Source organism: Hippopotamus amphibius, chromosome 1 (assembly GCF_030028045.1).
Source record: "Hippopotamus amphibius kiboko isolate mHipAmp2 chromosome 1, mHipAmp2.hap2, whole genome shotgun sequence".
Taxonomy (NCBI): domain Eukaryota; kingdom Metazoa; phylum Chordata; class Mammalia; order Artiodactyla; family Hippopotamidae; genus Hippopotamus; species Hippopotamus amphibius.
In genome coordinates, this window is record NC_080186.1 from 236999820 (window position 1) to 237005978 (window position 6159).

Sequence of the window (6159 nt, forward strand, 5' to 3'; positions counted from 1 at the left end):
TCGTTTCTTCGCCTGCAAGATGATTGTAAAAGAGCTTGATTACAATCTCAGATTTGTGTTTTTAAAACTATGTGCATTTGACGACATGATGGGAGATAGGAGCAAGAGCGCGGGGACCGCAGTGGTCTGAGCGTTGGCGACTAGGGCTTGACCGCTGACCGGTGAGATGCGACAGAGACGAGCGAGCGGGAAGACGGTCGAGACGGGGAGAAAGAGGAGTGGGAACTGAGAGTTTTAATTATGAAATAAATGGAGGTTTTAAGTATTTCATCAATTTTTTTCCCTTTTAATACTTTTGGTACATTTCTTTGAATGTTGGACTTTTTCCAAAAGACAAGATTTCTGCTGCTTTTTTCACCCATTTTTCTCTATGTCATTCTCTTCATTGAGTGAATGATTTTCTTGGAAAGTGCTTCCTTGATACTTTAGTCATTTGGAAAATGGAAATTGAGAAAATTAGCATAGGAGCAAAAGAAATGCCTCTGCTTCTATTCCTGACATACTTGACACTCAGCTTCCAGGGTAAACCGACTTAGATTTTGGACTTGTCAAAATAATGGTTCGGGGCCTCTTTATTAGAACATTACAGGAGGAAGTTACTCTTCAGCAGGTTGGTCTACTTCATTAACTGAGTGATATCAATGTATGGGGAGTATCACCAGAACTTCTGTTAGAGTTTCAAAAGCATCAGTTTCTAATAAGACATTATCTGACATTATCCTTCTATGGAATTCATAAATCTTGGAATTGTTTAGGGTCTTCAACTCCAACTTTTTATCTCTTACAATGATTTCTTGTCTACATTATACTTGCTAGATGGTTATCTAGATTTTTTAATACACTTTCAATGGTAGAAAGCTCTTTATATTTCCAAAGCAATCAATTTCAATAGAGAGAAGCTCTAATAAGTTGTCCTTATTTTGCGTTGCAATATGCCTTCTTATAGTTCAGGTTCTTGCTATCTTAAGAACAAGTCTGTATTACAATAGGAAGAAACACCATTGCTAACCAAGCCAAAATTAGGCATCTTAGAATGCAATTTTTTATTCCAGCCCTTTTCAGACTTCTTAGCACTTCTGCCTACCAGTCTTGATATGCCTTCTATTAATCTTTTCCCCAGAATATCTTTCCTCTAAAACACGCGAAGAGTAAAAGGGAGAGAGATCAGTGAGGAGAAATGTGCTTTCCTGGATTAGAATGTGAATTTAGACTCTGACTTTGGCTTGTCTGGATTCTTTGCTAAAATACAAAATTTTCTAAAATGTCAAAAGTTTTCTTCTAAGCTTGGAGAGGACGATTGTGTGGACACTACATCCACAGTGCAGACAGCTTTTCCCTCATGATCTATAATTCTGAACACCCACTCTAACACTCTAGTGATTTGCAAAAAATAAAAAATTTAAAAAAAGAAAAACCTTACCTACATAGTTGTCACTGCCTTCTGGCTGGTCTTTCTGTCTCAGATTTTATCCTCTTCCAGGCCTCTCTTTTTTCCTGGAATTAATTTTTTTTTTAAATACCAATTTTACTTCCCTGTTCCCGTCTCACTGCATGCAAGTGCAAACTCTTAAAAGGGGCTTGCAAAGCCCTTTGGCATCTGGCTTTCTCCTGTCTCTTTAACCTCATCTCTTTCTGCCTCCCTCCTCACCTCAGTATTCAGCAACACAGAAAACAATTTTAGACCACTCTGCCTTCATACAGGAGTTGTTACCCCCATTGTAAGTCTGATGAGTTCCTGTTCTCCCCTGAAAACCCAGTTGGAGTGCTCACTTCAGCAGCCCACAGGCTAACATCGGAACCACACAGAGGAGATTAGCATGGCCCCTCGCAAAGGTGGCATGCAAATTTGTGAAGCGGTCCATGTTTTCATACTGTAGGATTCCACTTACAGGAGGTACGTGGAGTAGTCAGATTCATAGAGGCAGAAAGTAGGATGGTGCTTAGGCTGGAGGGGGGATGGGCAGTTCTTGTGTAGTAGGCAGAGTATCAGTTTTGCAACATGAAGCGTTCCGTGGAGGGATGGTGGTGATGGAAGCACCACCGTGTGAATACAGTTAATGCCATTAAACTGGACACTTAAAATCGGTTAAGAAGGTAAATATTACCTTATGTGCATTTTGCCACAATTTTAAAAAACAGCTAAAATTCCAGGCTCCTCTTTTCTGCACCCACCCCATTCCCAGGGAAAGTTAGGCACTTTCATTACTGAATCAGTAGACTGAAATAGCTGCACCTAAGTGATTACCAAGAGCTCTAACCTTGAACTCAGTGCTGTTTAATACTCATCAAATACATGGCTGGACAACATGTTTGCAAAGGATTGCCTGAGCAAAGTACAGTCCATATGTTTCTATAGATACAAAAAAATTCATCCTTGGAATAAACCGCACAGGCAGATCTCCACACATCTGGACCATATGGTTTATTCTCTTGTAAAACTGCTTATATTACACGTAATTTGGCATTATGTCATCATTGGTCCATGCTTAGAGCCACTGTAAGAAACAGTCAGCCCGTGAAATCTATTTAGTATACAGGTGTGTTGAGGGTGGTGTACTTCCTTTTTTTTTTTTTTTTTTTTACTATCTAGGAGGGAAAAACTCTTTAGTTTTGGCAACAGAAGTAGGTTTGTTTTATTTTTCTTTGCAGGTAATATGAATAGTGTGACTGAGTTTCTCATTTTTGTCTCCTTTCCAGGAAGCCTAGAGGCCAACTGGTGGCTTGTTCTAGCATTTTCTAGACCTTAACTGTGCTATTCTGTATAGCCATTTGCTGTTGACTTCAAATTATCCATTCAAACTCATTTTCTCTCAGAATCCACTTCATTATTCGTGTTGCCTTTTATCTCATGTTGTTTGAACCACTTTAAATCCATTCTTAAATAAATGAGGGATAAATGAACAATTAACTAATAAATTCACCTTCTCCTCTAATTCCTACTGGATATTGCATATATTTTTATTATTGCTTGCATATATTTCTATTATTTATTTGTATCTCATGTCTGCCATTTACAGTGGACAATATACTCTTTTGATGCATGATACATATTTTCTTAATACTTTTGTTTATCTCAGCACAATTGGAATGTCTAGCTAATAATAGACGTATAAATAAGTCTATCAGATTCATCCGAAAAGAAATGAGAAACGCAATAACTTTGGAAAACAGAATGTAACTTTTCAATCTTTTTAACACAGAGAATGTCCTTTTTTGTAAGCAAATTATAATTTCGGGGAGTGCTAATAGTAAAAGCTAAAAACTCAGATAAACTGTTGAAAGACGTCCCAGTCTTAAATGAATTTTTGTTTATTCTCTTTCTTGTGACTATTAACATTCAACCAAGTATTCAACTCAATTCTTTCTCTTTAGTGCATGTGTGTGTGTGTGTGTGTGTGTGTGTGTGTGTGTGTGTATGTGTAGCAGACTATAGGTATAGTAAGACTTACAGTTGGGTAAACAATAGCAATATATATTCATTATATATAATAAACAAATAATAAATATATATATACAATTTTGTTATATTTAAATATATAGGCATGTATATTAGTTTTACATGTGCACATAATATAAAACCACAGGATACATGCAAAACATATCTCTCTATATACAAACATGCATAGGTGAGTACAGAAACATATGACGGATGTGCATATATACACACACATGTATATAAAATCACGATTATTTATGTAGATTCACAGGTATGTTTAACACCAAAACAGGTCTTACAAGTGCTATTTACTGAAATCAAATTCTCTGCTGTTTCCACGCCACACCGTTCTTCTGTTTTCTGACTTTTTCTAGTGTGATGTGCTCCCAGTAGCACTCCTTTCCTGGCCTCCCCAACTGGCTTGTTCCTGTGATCGCTTTTCTGCTTACTCCACAGTCTACATCTGATCAACTGTATCCCTGTTGATGGCTTTATCTAAAATTTCACTCACTCTTGGACCTGTCCACCCAGGCAGAATGATTTCTCCAGCTGAAGTCGTCATCACCCACTGTGGGCTCTCCATGGGGTTGTCCTCCTCTCCAGCCCCTGCTCTTCATGGCTGGCACCTCCAGTTTCCTGTCACCCAGGTCTGACCACCGGACCACCGTTGCCTCTTTCTCCTCTCTGACTGTTCTTCCTTACAGCCAGCCTAGCAGCAGCCCCTGCTCATCTCACCTCCTAGATAGTCCTCACATCGTCTTTCCCAAGTCATTCTACCAAGCTCACCTCCTGCAGAATTTTAGGTGAGAAACAGGATTGTTTCCATAATCTCCTAAAATTCATCTCTTTTCATTTTGACTGCTGACATTTAAAAGACAGTTACCCTGCATCCTATCTGCTTAAAACTCTTTCTTGGCTCTGTTCTGCTCACAGACGCATGGTTTCCTCATTAGCTTGGCACCTAGAGTTGCTGCCTGAGGCGTAAATCTGCTTTGCACACACTACAATGCTGCAAGTCTTCAAGACTTTGCCATTCTCGTTACCTGAGGGACCCTTCTTCCCTTCTTCAAACTTCCACGTAATAAAAAGAATATAAGTTTTAAAATCAAACAAATTCAGGTTTAGGTCCCAACTCCACTACTGATGTTCCTGCAACTTAAATGACAGAGAACAAGTCAAAACACTACTGACACTTCTTTGCATGAGAATAGTTACCAAGCCAGCCTGTTTAATTAATTCGTGAAAAAAAATTTTTTTTTTGCTTTAGCAGGAATTTCAAACTCCGCTAAGTACCTGCCTATGGTTTTGAAGCTTTGTTGACTAATCTTTTACAGACAATAACAGATTTCTATTCTGAATGAATTGAAGAAATTGCATAGTTTGTGAACATCAGCTATTCCAGAAAATTCCAAGTAAACTGTAAAGGATTAGACCTTTCTTTCATATATTTAATAAACATGATCAAAATAATGAAGCATTCTATCAGGTATTAAGTAAGCAGGTTAAAGCACTGTCTCTGAGCGTGGGCGTGTGTGTGTTTAGATGAGTCCAATGGCAGATTTCCAATTTTATATCTTGCTTGTAAATGTTTTCATTAGGGAAGAGAAAAAATAGCTTTATTCTTATTGGCAGGTGTATTCCACATATGTGTTTGTTCTAGAATTTGCAAGCTGTGATCCTGTCCTTTTAATCTGAAAATTGCAACCATATGTTTTACAGGAATTCTGGCACTAGAGTGATCACTTCTAGTGAAATTTGGTAGGTAGGAAAATGGTGTAGATATCACTATGGCAATAAAGGCATTGTTAGCACAGACAACGCTACACACATAAGGAGGACCAGAGGAAACCGTACAGCACAGTCCAAGAGGTGCTCGTCACCCACTTGTTGCAGGGGCGCAGACTCCGGGAATTCTCTGCCCATCTCAGTTGGAAAACTTGAACTTCATGAAGAGTAACAGTTCTCTTGAAATCTCCTTTTGAATTTCTAGGCTCCGCTCAGCACCAAGAAGATAATGAGGCAGACCCAGAAAGAGTCCTCATGGGTCAAAAGCAACCTTTGATAACCCAAAGTCATCGTCAACTAAAGTTTGGCGTTAACTCGGAGGGTTTGAACTTATATGCTAATTTTTTCACTAAGTATGTACTGCAGTACTACATCGTCTGTGGTTGGTTGAATCCAGGGATGCGGTACCACATGTAACTGTGACTGTAACACCACACTCAGATTTCCGACTGTGCAGAGGGTGGGCGCCCCTTAGCCCTTGTTCAGAGGTCAACTATATACCAAAAGTCTCTACACAAACTGAAAATGTTTTCTGTCACTTTTGACTATATATTGCTAGTGATTTTTGCTTATTTATTTTTAATTATTTATTTCTTGGGGGGTAGATTTTATTTGTTCGTTTGTTTATCATTGACGTATAACTGACGTGCAACACTGTGTTAATTCCAGATGCACAGCGAAGTGATTCAGCCTTTCCATGCGTCACAAAATGATCACCACAATATGTGTAGCTGCCATCTGTCACCACCCGAAGTTGTTACAATGTCACCGACTACAGTCCCCACACTGTACGCTGCATCCCATGACCCTCTGTTTGTAACTGGAAGTGTGTACCTCTTAATCTCCCTCACCTACTTCGTTCAACCCCCACCTACCTTCCCTCTGTATTGATGAGTCTGTTCCTGTTTTGCTATGTTCATTCTTTTTTTTTGTTTTTC

The 6159-nt window shown here is 38.8% G+C and overlaps 1 non-coding gene across 1 annotated transcript; it reads left to right on the forward strand.

Annotated features, from left to right (window-relative positions):
• The first annotated feature begins 1762 nt into the window (after nucleotides 1-1762).
• LOC130842909 (U6 spliceosomal RNA) lies at nucleotides 1763-1868 on the forward strand. The gene has a single exon (XR_009050635.1). It is a non-coding gene; the product is annotated as a U6 spliceosomal RNA (small nuclear RNA).
• The last annotated feature ends 4291 nt before the right edge of the window (nucleotides 1869-6159 follow it).